Raw genomic sequence first — 17,559 nt, forward strand, 5'->3', positions numbered from 1 at the left:
GCAGTTTCACAGAGCAAGCAGAAAACCTGTACAGATGGGTCACAGTGGGAAAGTAACTGAGTAACTGTTAGAACTTGATGCTTACTCTGCTGAATTACTTCAGGGCGTGGGCTGAAGGCTCTGCAGGGAAGAAATCTCTGCTACCCAGAGACATTTTCAACAGATCATGGTTTATGCCAAATAAAGCTACTTTATCATTATCAAAAACTACCAAAATAACAAAAGGTTTTAAGAATCAAAATCCGCTCTTGGTAGCAGCCCATTGTCACTACACACTGCAGCCATTATCTTTGCAGGCAGTAAGGTCAAAAAAAAGCTGTAATAGTTTATTTTTTAGAGCCAATCTCAGTACTTCACATTGTTTCAGCTTTCATCTATGACCATCTCAGGTCACTGAAGCTTTTCAGTATCAAATAGTAAACTGACCAAATCCTGGCTTTTCCTTCCTCTTCATTTTTCTGTTACCACTTGCCAGAGGAGCATCCTTTTCCTACATCTGCATTATTAGGTTATCAGTTTATATCCTCCCTTACTTCCTTTATAGGTTAATCTTGCTCAGATGATGTCTTTAATATCCACCATGGAGATGTCTCATCTCTCTCTGCCAACAAGTGAAGGCCTGAAAAAGTCACCTTTGTAAGAGCTTAGGTTATCCAGTTTCAGTCAGATTTATCAGGAAACTGGAGTCTCTTGACTGTCTAAAGAGCAACTTGACTGTTGCTGAGCTCTTTTATTGTCTCTTTTTCCTTTACTGTTCTACTGCTTTATGCCTTGGGCAATGTACATGCCCAAGATGTCCTATTTCTTGTCCCTACTTTCCACTGTGAAATGTCTTATTGAGCATTGGCTCTGTTTCTATAGTTCACCTTGGCTTCTGCAATTTGTGTCTGTTGCTCATCTAATGTCCTGTCTCCAGGTTAGTTCTAAGCAGAACAATTTTTTTTTCATTAACATGCACCAAAGTAATCTTCAAAAAATCCTTCTTTTTCCCCACAACTATGGAGATCAAGTGTCTTTTTTATGTTGCTGCCACCTCCTCCTATCTCTAGCTCTATTTGCTGCTCAGATCCCATTAGCTATTTACAAACAAAGAAAATTCTAAAATTATCTTGTCAGTCACAGTTACCACATTTTCCTATCTAAATGCATGTCTATAATTTATTTTTTTCCTTGTATAACAAATGTCAGCTTCTTTTCTTCACTTTTAGATCACTATAGAAGTATTTTGTTTCAATTCGCTACATCAAACTTTAGACATACAGTGCCACAGGGCAGGTTCTGCTTTCCTACTTTACAAATATTTGTTTTGTAATCCACCACAGTAGCCACTGAATTGTATCACATTAATACTTTTTGCATTTTCTTTAAAATATTATTTCAAGAATAATTTCTGGAAAGTCTTCCATTAGTTACTTAATGTGCATTGCTGTGGAACTATGCTAAATATGACTATACCATGTGGATATATAGATATATATATGTGTATATATGTATATTCTTACATGAATAATTTCTGTATGTACATGGCCTGCACATCTGGTAGGTGACATACTTAATTTATGTCTTCCTAAACTTTTTCCTGTGGAGCTGGGAGAAAAAGGAAATGAATAAGATCACTATCCATGTTTATCATCAGTCTGAAATTTCCTCCCAGCCCTCTGTTCCTTGCCTTTTCAGTTTTCAGCACTTCAGAACATGGATCATGCAGTATTACATATCTTGACACTGCCAAGCACTGTGGCAGTGACCTCTGGGTGTTATAACAATATAAATAAATAACAATATAAATAGTAATAGCAATGCCAAAAGCGACTGAGAGAAAATAATTTCAAAGTTTCTAATCCAAGGAACACAAAATGCTGCTGACAGAGAAAAGGTTATGTGCAGTGAGGTTTGCAAAACAAATGCATTACTTTAGGCCTACTGTGAACATGAGTGTGATTTGATTTTGATATTCATTAAGGAATTCACTGGAAAGCACTTAAGTCTATCATCAACAAAAATGAATCTTCAGAATCAAACTATAATTTTATTAAATAAATAGAGACATGGCAATATCTTCACTGAACACTCTTCCTTAGAGAATTATCTTATTACGTTTGGCATTTTGCTGTATGTCCTCATTTAAGAACAAAATACACATTTGCACTAATGCTTGGTACAATAATGAATTGTCTTAACAGGTTTTTTTGTGCTAAACGTAGCAGACATAGTGCTGACAGTTCCTTCTGAAAAAGGGAGTTAGAAAGAACTAGAACCTTGGTATCAAGTGTCTTAAAAATACTTTTTATTGAAGAAGTTTTTAACATAGGAATAGAAGAGAAGCCATTCATGTACAAGCCCCTACCAAACAAAAATTATCTTTGGACAGACAAGAGAGAATATCAGCTGCCTGACCCTGAGCTGTACTTTTAAGCAAATCCACCATGAGAGAACATCCAACAGTTAGGCATGCCAAGTTAATAGCCAGGGAAAAAAGCTAAAATTATTAGAATCCAGATGGTATTATAGAATACATACTGGTATTTTGCATCAGGATCACACTGTTGCCAACCAGTTCCATTGACATTCCATCCTCTGCAAGAGAAGTAGAAGGGCAGGGTAAAGACAACATATTAAGTACCAAAAATATAATATGGTTGTGTTTGCACTGAAGTTCTATATTGATATCTATAATATGCACTTATCAAATTAGGGATTGAACACATTTTCTGATCCCCTTGGGATTATAATTTAAATGTTTGAGTATTAACGTAGTAGTCACTATTCACAAACAAAAAAAAGCAGAGTCTCTTTTATACATCTTATAGACACCAGTGAGAGCAAATGGTTGGTGATAATGTTAGGAAAGTAATTCATTGTAAAAAATATTTTTGAGTAAACAAGGCTTCTATATAATTTGTGCTCAACTTTCAGATTGGAAAAAAAAAGATTATCTGGAATAAGTGGATAGGTCTCCAGTGAACTTGTTAAGAAATCAGATTCATGGTTATGTTTTCTCACAAAAATGCCACACATATTTTCTACTACTAGAAAGAAAAATAATTGCAAAAAATTTATATTTTCTTACTAAAATTTCAGCAAGACATGTCACTGATGGCATCACTTTTTTCTTGCTCCCAAAAATATCTTTCTCACAAGAGTTCCTCATCTCATTTCCATCCTAGTTCTTTCTGAGTACATGAAATGGCCAAAGTTCATTTCTGCCTTCTATAATCTCTTTCATGCTACCACACTGGAAGGTACCATCTGATACAAAGTGTGTAATGCCTCAGTAAATTATTTAGAATACTGTTTCATATTTTTAGATGGAAAAGGGATAGTCAGCACTGTTATTTCCAATGTCTTATTTTAAAAAATCAACTTTAAAAAGCTGCATACTTCACTGCTTCAAAGAAAATACTAACAAAGAATTATTGCATATTGTTGTGTTCAGTCAAAAATGACAAAATTTTGAAGCTCAAAAAAATAGTTTCCACGCACATTCCATTCCTTTTAAGAACAAACTCTTCTGATTTCTCTCCTAAGAGCAAAAGTCTCGATTGTGCTACAGTTCACATGAAGTTGCAAAATAACAGAAAAACAGAATAAAGGAATGGTGGGGTTGGAAGGGGCCTCTGAAGATCATTAATTCCAACATCCCTTCTGAAGAAGGATCACCCAGGGTATATCACACAGGAACATGTCCAGATGGGTTTTGAATGTCTCTAGAGATGCAGGCTCCACACACTCTCTGGGCAGCCCGTTCAGTGCCTTGTCACCCTCACAGTAAAGAAGGTTTTCTAGGTTAAACTAATTTAACCTAGACTAATTAAACTAATTAAACTAATTATAATTTTAAATAGAAATCCTGCTTCTCAAATGATGTGCTAGATGAGCAGCATATTAGTAAGCAGAACAGTCTTAGCTGGGTTTGCACCTGGTTGAAGGAAATGTAATCTTTTAAACTAATAAATTAAAGAATTATTTAACCAGTCCTCTGATGAATGTGACCTGTCAGTGAACTAATATAAAAACCCACTGATCTCTATTTCTTTAGTACCTATAGATTTTTGAGTAGACATATTTATATTATGAAATACTAAATGTAGAAAAATGTAGTAAATATGTAGTAGAAAATATGTAGAAAAATGTAGTGCATAGAGTTCACTGTTCCCACTGGTGTACATAGGAGAGATTTTGCAAAAACATTCATTGATTTTCAACTGTAAATCTTGCTGAGTTCATTGAAGTTTTCTCATACATTAAAAAACCAAACCAAAATCACAAGCATTTACAGGTTTTGTGCAAGGATCTAAAAATTTGTCAGAAATCAACAGGGAAGTCAAAAGACTAAATACAGTATTACTCAAATCTTTAGTGTAAACTCTGTCCAAAATTTTATCTATCGATTCCAACATTATGCAAAGCTGTTTCAGTAAATACAAGTAGTGTATTTAACATATATGTGTGAATCTATATTGTTTACATATGGTAGAGAATGAGAGGAGAAGGAGAGATCTTGATGTACATATCAAGTTGTAGATACATGGAAGAAAACCAGTCTTTATGAAGGGTCATGCTGCTGGTGGATGTCAAATCACACAAGAAATTTCCCTTTTTAAGTAGAGGAACTAATCTGTTGTGCTAGTTCACTCTAAAGTCTTATCTTAATAACAAGCACCAATGGTGTGCCCCAAGATTAGGGTTTTAACTGCATCTGGAAGCATAATTAATAAATTAAATGGCTGAAAGTCTTATTTTTCTATAAGAGTGCAGTGAGGAATTTATGTAGATGCATTTAAAAAAGCATAAAAGCAAGCTAGAATTTTGAATAGAAAGTTTTCTTGCAAATTGATCAATTACACTATTAAAAAAAAAAAAAAATCAGTAGTGCTTCTGCAATAAATTATGGTAGCTTACCCTATCCATTAACTTCACTTAGGTAATGTGAGGCCAGGAGTGAAAAATCTCAAGTAATTTTCCTAAAAGGAGAGCTTTCTTAGACATTTCTCTGAACTATTTTTGAGAACTTTGTTCTGTGAGATACCTAACTTTGCAGTATTTTTGTTATTCAGTACCCTCTGCCAACAAATATGCCTTCACATTATTAAGCTGTCATGGCTCTTCTAATAACATCAGTTTTTCAATTTTGTAGCACTAGCAAGAAATATTTGACTGATGATATTGCTTGTTAAAAGAATATGAAAAAAATATTTCTATCCCATGGTCCAAGTGATGGACTGAAAGATGGACTGAAACTACCACAATCTCTTGAAAATATATTTCAAAATTACTAGTAAAATATTTGTAGTGTTCTGTATAAGTATGTATTATTTTTTGCTTCCCCATAGGACGTCTTCAGGGACTGTCCTTTGACTATGAGACTATTCACTACTACTTTGGCTCCACAGATTTGTCTTGCCAGCATTCTTTGGAGATTTTTTTGAGTCTGATGGGAACATAGAAAAGCTGCTAACATCCACTATGTATTATAGTTTCCTCTTTTATATTTCTTGTAAGTGGATATTAGACTATGAGAGGATGAACATGAATTTCTCATGGTTCAAAAACCAGAGGAATAAGAATAGTGTGTTTTTTATTAATAATGGGAGGAATGTTTACAGTGAATCATTTTGCAAATATAGAGACCGTGTCAAACATTTTAAACTTCATATTTAAAGAGGGTTGAGAGCTCTTCCCCTAAGTTTTCTCCCAATTCAGAATTGAAGACATTCCAGATAATCTGATTGATCTGCTTTATTTCAAAAAAGCCATAATCAGCATTCACTCTGGCAAATGTTACATATATCATGCAGCACTTAAATTTATTTAATTTTTTTAATACAAGTTATAATCAAACATTTAACAATAACTGTATACAATTCAATTGTCCCTCTTTGAAATCACATTAAAAATTTCTCTGCTTAATCTTTCCATAGTAGTTAACAGGTAAGAATTAAAAATTGGTTGAGATAAACATTATTCTCTTGATTAGAACTAAAATGAGTTGCAGGAATATTGCAGGAATTTCAGAGCAAACCATTTATAAAGAACAACAAATGCATTCCAAAATTAAAGTAACTTGAACTATATTTTTTCAGCCATGGCTTTTTGGCTCTTGTTAACCTACACAATCTCTTAAAAACAGAATCTGGGCCAGGGAAGAATATAGTAGCCAATGTCAGCAAATGCCTCTGCTACAGATTTATAGATAGGCTACTTACTTCTACTTACTAAATACATAGGAATTTGTTATACCTTTTTGACTGCTTCTGCAAATGTTTCAAGGAATGATGCTGCACATTTGCCTTGTTCTTTGTCAAGTGATCAATAATATGGTAGCATATGGAGTTTAAAGTGTCAAAGCAATAATGTCTAGTAACCCAGTATGGTTAATAGCATCTATTTGATGTATGAAGATTTGTCAGATGAAAGATACTTCATGCTTATCTTGTTCCAGGAAGTATGCCAGGATGTAATTCTAGAAGAGAATCCTAATGACCAATTAGTATTAAACTTTACTACTATTAAAGTTTGTGTAACTACTGCATTACTCTATGTCCCATTCCCATCCCTGGCCTTCAGCATTTGGATGGATTCTGCTTTGAGAGGTAATCAACTTGGTCCTGTCCAAGTATGAAACTGAGACTGTGGACCTCCTCTGTTATATTACTGGTTCTCATTCAGTTTCTGTGTGAATCTGATAATACCTTTAACTTACAGGGTTAGTTTTCCTGTATACAAGATCAAGATAATAATTTAATAAGACAATTATTTCCCAGAGATAGCCTAAAGACTGGGTAATATTTGTAAAATTACTTTAGAATATAAAGCTATATAGTAAATGCTAATATTTTTCATTAAATTCCCATGGTCCTGGGCTGGGTGGGCTAAACACACTTAGAAAGAAGAAAATTTTCCATAGTCATAGGAAGAGAAAATGAAATAAAAAGGAAAGGCAGAATCATAGAATGGTTTGGGTAGGAAGGGACCTTAAAGATCAGCTAGTTCCAAACCTATTGTCACGTCCAGGAACACCTCCCACTAGACCATGTTGCTCAAAGCCCCATCCAGTCTATCCTTGAACACTCCCAGGGAGGGAGAATCCACAGCTTCTCTGGGCAACCTGTTCCACTGTGCCAATACCCTCACACTAAAGAATTTCTTCCAAATATTTAATCCAATTCTGCCCTATATAATTTTCAAACCATTCCTCCTCATTCTGTCACTACATGCCCTAGAAAAAAGTCCCTCTCCAGATCTCGTGTAGGCCACTCCAGGTAGTGGAAGACTTCTAGAAGGTCTTCCCAGAGCCTTCTCTTCTCCAGGCTGAACAACCCAAACTCTCTCAGCCTGTCATCACAGGAGAGGTGCTCCAGCCCTCTGATCATCTTTGGACTCATTTCAACAGCTCCAATTCCTTTTTTTTGGGGGGGGGCTCCAGAGCTGGACCCAGTACCCCAAATGAGGTCTCATGAGAGAGGGGGAGCATCACCTCCCTAGACCTTCTGGCCACATTTCTTTTGATGTAGCCCAGGATACTGTTGAATACCAGTATATCTTGACAGTTTAATCTCATTGGTCAGCTTCTGTGGAACCTCATTCAGTCGATTAATGGAGTTAAATACCACTTTTTTTTTTTTTCAATTGTGATTGTAAACAATTTCTGAAAGCAAAATAACTTCCGAGAAGATGCAATAATGTTTTTTTATTCAACATGTTCTTTTTGTGTTCTCCAATATTTTACTAACTGATCCAGTTGCACCAATGTTCCTTCGGGGCTGCCCATCCCTGCTTCTACCTTATGAGCATTTTCTTTTTCATTTGAGCTTCATTAGGATCCCTGTGTTCATCCACAGTGTCCATCTTCCATGCTAATTTAATTTCCTATATGTTGGAAAGGGCTGTTCTTTTTCCTTGAAGAAGATGTTCCTGAAGATCAAGCAACCCTCCCAGGCTCTTTGCCATCCAGGGCAGTGTCTGGAGGAACCTTCCCAATCAGAGCACTGAACAAGCTGAATTATGTTCTCCTACAGTCTGGGGTTGTAACTTGACATTTTTATAGCTCAGTTTCCCACAACATAAAACTCAGCAACAAAGCTCTGAACAAAAAGCTCAGCATACAGAGAACTAATAAATTAATCTAGAATATGTAATTAATTAGTGCTATTGTGTAAATAATTAATTCACAAAAGAAAAAAAAAAAAAGAGACAAAAGAAAGATTGCAGAAGAACAGAAGAAATTAGGATTAGGCAAGGTTAGATGAAGTGATGGATTTTGGCCATATGTTCATGTTTACTGAATTTTAATCTGACTAGTGAAGAAGAGAGATTTAATTACACAATTTTACAGTTTGAGAGATGACACTGTTTAAGCCAGCACTGTAATAAATTATTTTAGTTTTCTCTGGATTTTAATCTCTGAAGTTATTAGAAATACAAACATTGCAAAAATTGATATGGTATTTTTACCTTAGGGTCTTGCCTATTTACTACAGGCAGGCTGTGCTTTGTACTACCTTTTAAATCTAGGTCACGGTAGAAATTTTTTTAGACTATCACATGCATAGTAAACATATGGACTTGTTATACTTTGTTCTTTTGTGTTTTTCTCACCTGACTGATGAGTTTTCTTGTGGCTTATTGGTTTTTTGGCCTTTTTTTGGGGGTGTGGTTTTTTGTTTTTGTTTTGTTTTGTTTTTATTCAAGACACTAAGATACTGTAAATCATCTTCACAGTATTTGCATCTTTGCTTGCACACTCCTCCTCCTTTGCAACACCAATATTAGCAGGAGTGACAATCTACTTCATGTCTCATTCTATCTGCCCATAAACTTCTTTAGCCACTTTTTTCTTCAAGCAGACACCATACCCTCCATGTAAATCGAATTCTGTATATGACAACTCTCCCCGAAACTTCTACTGTCTGTTTTTAGCAATAGTAGTTTCATACAATGCTCCTGACAAAAAATATAAGCAGTGGTATTAAACATCTCTGCCCATTGACTTCATTAGCTTATCTAAGGAGTCTTAAAGTTTTTTTCTAATGCTTCTAATATGCAATATTAGGAATTGGGATAATCATAGTTTTAGACTGAGAGTGAAATACATTGTATGCTAACAGGAGGTAGTCAATTTTTAGATGTTCCTTACCTGTGCAAGTGGGAATAAAGGAGAAACATTATGCCAAACAACCATCTGCCAGTTGTGTCACAAAGGTAAAAACATTAATCTTTACAAGTTTTGATAACAGAACTGGGCTCTGCCCTGGGATCTCTAGCAATTATATGATTTTTTTTTTTTTAATTGGGTATGAAACACATGCCAACTAATGAGCTAAATGTCTGCACTTTCAGATCATGTTTTCAGTGCTGTTTACAGGAAGGACTGAGAAAGAACAACAATATAATTAGATGCATTTATACAGTCTGGTTGCATTTGTCCTTGTAGTATCTTCCATTGACACATACATGTATGTTCAGTGGAATTATGTCGATTATTTATAATTACAAATAGAAAGTTTACAGTGTAATCATTGACATACATTTATGACCTTTAAATTAAATTTTGTTAATTTATTTTCTTTCATGTGGTACTGTTTTCCCCAGAAATTTGACTAAATATCACACTTCTTGGAAGCAAAAACAATACTAAAAAAAATTATAGAGATACTCACAAATAAATGTCTGCACTTAAAAATCTCATAATAAAACTGAATTGGACAAGCTCTTGTTTCTAAGTCAGAGACAGAACACTGGACAAATATCAGGAACAAACACTATAATCGACTTCAGCAATTCTCAAAGGAAAAACAGTTAGTTGCATTTCCAGATTTTCACTTTGTTTAAAATTTAAGCACAAATTAAATCTAAACAAAGATTGTGTAGCCACTTAACAACCTTCTCTGACTTTGAAGAAAATCATAAATTGTCTCCAAGACATGTAAAATCTTCCACTGATCATGAAAACATCAAGCCCTTGCAGAAGCTGTCAAGAAAATTAATTTGGTGGGCTTTAATATAAAAATAGACAGGTAATAGATACAGATTATAAAAAAAATTATTACTTTTCTTTTAAAAAAGCATAAGCTGAATATTTTATTTATTTGGGACGAAAATATTATTTCATTTTACTAAAAATCATAGTACAGTTTTAATTCTGGCCTAGAAAAAGACACACTCTAGATAATTTGCAGTTAGATAACTTCCAACCCTAGTCACAAACTGTAAAATTTAATGGAAATTTTGGCATTAACACTATGTTCGTTAGACTGAGCTTTAAATATTCTGGGAAAGTTCCAGCTAACATGGGAGTGGAATTACAAATTCTCACTGATCATTGTCTTAACCTGTTGCAGTTCTCTGCCTGGATGAAAAAATGCTTGAAGTCTTTCATTCCTCACTCAGATTTTATGACCATGGCAGAGAACAAAATGTATTATATACTGTCTATTTATATATATTGTGATATGAAGCATTAGCAATAAGTCTGGGATGGCAATTTCCTTCTTTTAATTAAAATATAAGACAGTAATTATAAGGTTTCAAGATGGAGGGCAGAGGTTTTTTACCTTATAATGTATTCAAGCCACTGGTTTTTTTTAAACTAGAAATTCAACTCTGAGATCAGGTAAATGCTGAGGTAAGTTACTCATAAAATTCAATAGTTGGCACAGTTAATTAAATTATATACATATATATGTATTTATATATAAAAATATGTTTTAAGAATTAAATTGAGTAATGATATGTCAAAGTATAATACTTTATCAACTCTACTTCAGTTAGTCCTAATATATTGACCCCTCCCTGGGTGGTGATATTTCCTTAATTTTCTAGTGTCTTGATTTCTCTTCTAGTTATTGAAAGATCTATTTTATGTATATTCATAGAAAAGCTGAAAAGATGCTAGGAATTTCAAAGGGGATTGAAAAAAGTAGGCTGGGAATGAACATGAAATTGGACTGGAGCACAACCAGGCACTGGTAAAAGGCATATTCCAGACCATTTGATATTTTGCCTGATGGTTGGAAGCAAAGCCTGTTTCTTTTTACTTTGATCATACCCACAGTTTCTGCTTTCCCTACTAAACCACCATTGTCTCAACCCTAAAGTCTTTTTGCCTTCCTCCTATTTTCTCCCTGTTCTGCAGGAGAGGGGAATGAATCAGCAGCTGTGTGGGTGTCTGGCTGTTGACCAGGGTCAACCCAACACAGACAAAACCTCGTTGGGCCAAGGCCCAATACTCACTGTGGATCTGCTTAGTGTTGCCAAATTAGAAAGCTGCTAAATGCAGGAAAAATGATTTTTTCTAGTGAATTATCTACTGGAAAGAAACTTTCTCAACTGAGTTGACAGTTACATTTCCATGAGCAGATGTGAGTACAAGACAGGAAGATAAAAGATATATTTTAAACACTTGTTGCACATATGTAGTTGTTGCAGATCCTGCAGATATGCAATAATGCACATATTAATTCCATTTTACGGGTTATTTATAGAGTTTCAGAGTTTTCTTTCTTTGTCTCTTTTTTAAAGCTTTAGAGCTTTAAAAGCTCTAAAATATGATAAACATATTTATCAAGCTTTCCAAGAGATAACTGAGTGCTTAGCTGTACCCTGAAGAGAGCATGTGAACAGAGAATCACCAAGACAGTCTTGCAGTACAGCAGGAACAGAACTTAATCCTGTGAGTAGGCAGGAAGCTAAATTAGGCACCACAAAGCAGAACTGGGGTTTTCTTGATTCAAAAAAGAGTCAACAAAGATAGTTAGGAGTGTTTGTTTAAAAGAAAAAGGAGTTCTAACGACAAGTTCAAAGACTTCAAAAATAAGTTCAAAAACTAGGGACAACCAAAAGGACAAATGGCACAGCAATCCCTGGTCCTGATTGTGACAAAATATAAAGCAATCAAGAGTTTTTGTGTTGTGTCTATCAGAATGGAAAGTGCACTCATGTGAACCACAAAATAATCACAAAATGATGGAGAACAATCCAGGTGGACTGAATGTGGTTGGTATCAAATTTGAGTACAGTACAAAAGTCCTATCATCTGTCATATTGTTTTGACCTGAAAAACAATATTAAACGGTAAGTAACTTTTAAATGAAAACAAAGGCAAAGCAAGGTCAAGAACCTTAGACCTTATAATTCTATGTTTTCAGCATGGGCTGGAATCAAAATTCAAATCTATATTTTTAGAATTTGGATGATCTCAAAACTTTTTCTTCTTTTTCCTTCTTACTTACAGGGTGAAAGATAGAGAAATCATTCATGTGAAAACCTAAATAGCTTTGTCTATGAAGACTTTTCCTCAAGCCATAATCCACGCTATTCAAACCAAAATGAATGTGAAGCTTCTTGAATTGTCTCATCCAATTTCTGACTTACACAAATTTCTCTAACTTGTGTTTTTCAGATGTTTATTCTGCAAATAAAACCTAAGAGACACTTTAAAGCTACGATATTTGAAAAATAAATTATCTGGTAAGTGTAAAATACTTTCTACTATACTTCTGTTTTCTGAAAGCACAAATACTATGCACTGTTCTTCCTGGTAATTATGGTAGTTTGCTGCAGAGTAATTATACTTGTCTCATAAAAGAGAGACAACATAAATGAATGGAGAGTGACTAAAGACTAAACCTCCAGAATGAAGCTTTTCTCAACAGTGGTAATTAGGGGAAGAAGCAATTATAGGTACATGCATTTCTGTTGCAAAGGCTGCCAGTAAAATCCTTTTCTGAAAGATCTTACGGCCAACACACAAAGAATTCATTATAAGTTTCCTAACCTGTAGGTCAATAAGTTTAGTCTAGTATATTGCATTAAATCCAGTGATCATATTAGACTGTTCTACAGTAACAAATTACAGGGTCTTAAAAATATAAACCCAACATTCACTTGCTGTAGCAACATTCACTGAATTTCACCAACTTTATGAGAACCATAAAGGAGCTAAAAGCTCCCTTCCATTTATTTTCACTCACATATTTTCAAATGTGTACAAATTTAAAATGTTAAATTTACGAATTTAAAATGTTATGTTTAAATAGTTTAAAAGAGTGTGGTAGCATTAACTGCTTACATATCTTCCTTAGAGGAAACTAAGGAGTGGATATATGATGCTATGAAGCAGAAGTCTTCAAAGGGTATACAAAGGATCTCGCTTGAAATATGTGATTGAAAAAAGCAGGCTGACATCTTCAGTGCTAATGGTATAGTCAGTGATTTTGAATAATTAACTTTATTAGCTCTCCAGAAACGAGAACATTACACGCAGAGCTGACTGCAGTTACCATATGTTGGACAGACACCTAATGTGATGATACTTCTCAAGATTAAAATTTTAAAAAGCATACTGCAGGGAAACACAGCTTTATGGAATAATTCCATGACCAGCACAGAACTGTAACTGAGCACCTGAGCATATCATTACATGATAATACAGGGCATATCCACAATGGATGTGCAAGTCATAAAGGTTGAACAATTCACCTCATGTTCTCCCTGAATAGAGAAATAAGGGAGGGATCCGAAGACCTCAGCAGCAGTGATGTAAAACAGTTCAACTACATTCAGTGTATTATGAGAACACCTAGAGAATCCCAGTCTGACCAAAAAATAGATCTAGTGACTTCACTGAAAAATCAGTTTCATGGGTCATCAGAAGAACAGATGAAATTAAAGATTAAAAGTTCACAGCGGAATGAAAGGATAACAGAAAATCCTAAGAAGCCTGGATTGCCTAAGTAATGTGCTTTGCCGAGGTAAAGAATGAGACACAAACACTATTTTGAAAGTTATGAAGGTTTCATTTTTAAAAGAAGTTTGATTTTCAACTGCCAATCATGCAGGGCCGTGGCATTAGGCTTTAGTTTTCCCTCCACTGTGATTTTTTTTCAAATGTTTTCTAGCATCTCTGCTTTGTATATGAGTTTATTTCTTCTATTGTGCAACAAAGATTGTAGAAAAGTTAATTCTGCATTTCCTAACAAGTAGGATAGTATGATGTTGATTAGATAAGTCTGACTGATAAAATGATGAACTATGTTTATAAAGAAATAAAAATTTATGCTAGTGTCAACATATAGACCCACTGAAACAACAGTATATCAGCATCAGATAAAAGAGTAAATAAGAGTAAGAGCAGAATTCCTGCTATTTTCGAAGAAATATTTCAAGTAAAAAGCAGAGGAAAAAAGTATCCTTAGGTAGAGTACTCTGGGAAGTAAGGGAACTGAGTATATGACTGCTCCTATATGTCAGTATCTGACAATACACAAGTATCTATTATTCAAATATGAGTGCTCAGTACCTCTGAAGAACAGGTCTGCTGTGAATTAGAACAGTTAAGTGACACAAAAGATCTCATTCCTCCAGAAACACAAACATGTGAATCAAACATCTGTTTCACTTGAAGCAGAATGTAAACAGAATGGCAAAGGACTACAACTGCAATCAGTAGGGAACTCTAACTAGCTGCTCTGCAAGTCTGAAGTATGTTTCCCCAAAACAATGCCAAATAGACTTGCTTAGAAAACAGGCACAGATGCTGCATTTGTTTTTATTTCTTAAAATATAGCATGTTTTATAGCATATGATGAATTTTTAAATACTTGGCAATTTAGAATTCTGAGCAGCATTAAAATAGTCTTTAAATGAGGATGAAAAAAAAAGAAAGAGGAGTGGCTAAGAGCAGATTCTTCTTGCACTGGGAATCCTAGAGGGATTTCCCTGTCCCAGAAAAAAACAGCCATAGGAAAGTTTCTGTACCTAAACAGGATGTCAGTAATGTAGCACCATTAGTAATCAGAAAATAGGCTCCTTCCCATTGACTTCACTGGCATATATCTTTGGCATGGAAAGACCAAGTCCTTGAGATCTTCTGTGCTTAGACTGACCACCTGAACAAGTAAATGAAAAGGACATTTAAGTTATACTTCTTAGTTTATTTTAACAGCTGCTTGAACCGAGAAAACTTACAGATACAGAGGGGAAATAAAAAGAAATTCCCACTGCTAGGCTGCTGTGCCTTACTTTCCTCTGGTCGTTTTAATATTATGACAGTATTTCACTAACACTATTTATAAATAATATTTATATAAATATATATAAATGTATATAAACAATATTTATAAATATATATTTTCAGTATTTCAGTATGGCTGTATTTCAGTAACAGTAAATTCATCTCTCTCCCCTCAACATGTATGAATGCATGCCTAACTAAATTTTACCAACAGAATTCTTTACTGGTTCACTGCCTTTACTACCAGGTCTTCTACCAGTGTCTCAATCTCAACCTCTGGCTTTCCTGGTCAAAAAGCTTTCACTCTCTTCGGCAACTTTAACTTTCTACTGCCCAGCTTCAGAGGGACGTAATCCTGTATGAAACAACAAAAATGAAACGCAACTTTTGCTGCCCAGTTGATTGTTCCTGAAAACTGTTCATTAGGAAACCATAACCCTTGATCTCTAGACTTGGTTTGATTTTCCACATCTCAATCTTCATTCAGTAAAAATTCCTCCTCCATGTAGTACTACACAACTTCTGAGCACACTGCAAAGTGATCATTCAGACTTTCATACTGTATCTCCACTTTCATCATCAAAACTTTCATAATGCAAGTTTGGATTAGTTGCAAAAAGTTCCTTGACATACTTTAGGATGAAGTCTTGGCATTGGCTTGCTTCTCTAGAGTTTTTAGACCTACAAGTTTCTTTTTAAATAACGTGCAATAAGTTTAACTAAAATAAAAGCAGTATGCCATTCTAAGGGTTCTAACACCTCCAGCTATTTTAATTCTTTTGAAATATAGACCATAGAATTATTTATGTTGGAAAAGACCCTTAAGATCATCAAGTCCTATTGTTAGCCTTACACTGCCAAGCCCACCAATAGACTGTGTTCCTAAGCTCCACATCTACATGTCTTGAAATACCTCCAGGGATGCTGACTCAATCATTTTCCTTGGCAGCCTTTTCTATTGCTTGGCAACCCTCTTGGTGAACTTAAATATATCTCTCAGAAGTAGTCCAGGAGACTTGTCTGCAGTTTGGTTTTTGCTGCCTACTCTAGTCCACTGAAGGAGTGTAAGTAAGCAAGAGAAAAGAAAGCCATTGGGTTGCCTTGTGCTGAGTGTGCTGGAGTCCTACAGGAGGGAAGCCGTGTGTGCCTTCCAAAGACTTTTGGATCCAAGCTCCCCCAACTACAGAAACTCTGGAGGACAGCATGGAGCAGGTTTGAAGAGATCTAGCAAGCAGGAAGCTAACAGCAGAAATTAAGCTGGTGGGGTTGGGAGAGGTTTCAGTGAAGACAAAAGATTTTTCTGAGAAGGATCTAAGGGAAACTGAACATCTTCCTGAAACCTGAAAGCTGTGGAAGCTGCATGGTAAGAATGGGAGGCCTGGGGAACAGAATTCACCTTCAAGATGACTGTGGCAGATGGAAGAATTGTTTTCACATGCCTTTCCTTTTGTTTGGTGCTGCACAACACAAATGAGATTTCTCTAACTAAAAAGAGTACTGGAAAAGTTTTATTTTGTCTTCTTGGCAGTTTAAAGGGTCAAAGCCTTTTAAAATTACTTTTCAGGTACTAGCAGCTTGTGAGTTCTGTTATTAGTTGTAAAGACTCACACAAAATATCATTTTTCCTGTTTATAGGACAACCATAAGGAGTCCCTGTTGATGTCAGTCGAAGTTCTTATGAAAAAAAGTATTTAGGTCATTAGCTTAATCCCTTACTACCCTTTTTTTCTAAACTCTGTAGATTCATAGTTTCAGAAATTGCAGAGCAGGGAAATGCAGAATGATCAACCCTCTATAATTTCTTAAAAAAAAAGTTAAGATCTCAATTCATTAAACTAAATAGGCCTTTTAGAAGTTTTGTATGCAGGAGTAATTCTAGTGAAAAATATAATTTTTATAAACAAATCTGTGGTACGCGTTCCTTGACGCTTTGAGCACCCAGTTTCAAATGAGGACACTACTTGCACTAAGCAGATGAACAATTACATGAATGGAGCTGTAAAGAGGCATCTAATTCTTAATATTACCTTTATCTTCAGCTAATGAGCAGAGAAAGACCCAATCAAAGGCACAGCCTGTTGCCACAAATAAACAATAGGCAGCCAGACTGTGTGAGAGATATCATTAGCATCATTTAAGAAGATCAAACATGGTTACTGATGTTAATTTAGAACAGTCCTTTCAGTGGTCACTATTTTAAGAAATAATAAATTAATTCTTCTTTGCTTACTATTTCTCTGGATGAGTGTCACAGTTTAGCAGTCTGGGAGAACCAAAAAGCAGCAGACAGAATTGCTGTTACTCCCTCCACCCTTCCCAAGGAGAATAAGGATGATAGACTTTAAAGATGGAAATTAAAACTCAAACAGATTTACTAAATCAGAAGGGAAGTAACACACAAAATAAGGAACAAATATGTACAAATACATATATAACCCAATCTCAATGATCACTAGAGGGTCCCTGGAAGCAAGGCTGACTCTGGAGAGGGGTCCAAAGCTTTTCCCAGCACCTGATGGATGTGGATTCTGAAGATGACATGGCAA

Source organism: Heliangelus exortis, chromosome 2, assembly GCF_036169615.1.
Source record: "Heliangelus exortis chromosome 2, bHelExo1.hap1, whole genome shotgun sequence".
In the NCBI taxonomy this organism is placed as follows: Eukaryota; Metazoa; Chordata; class Aves; order Apodiformes; family Trochilidae; genus Heliangelus; species Heliangelus exortis.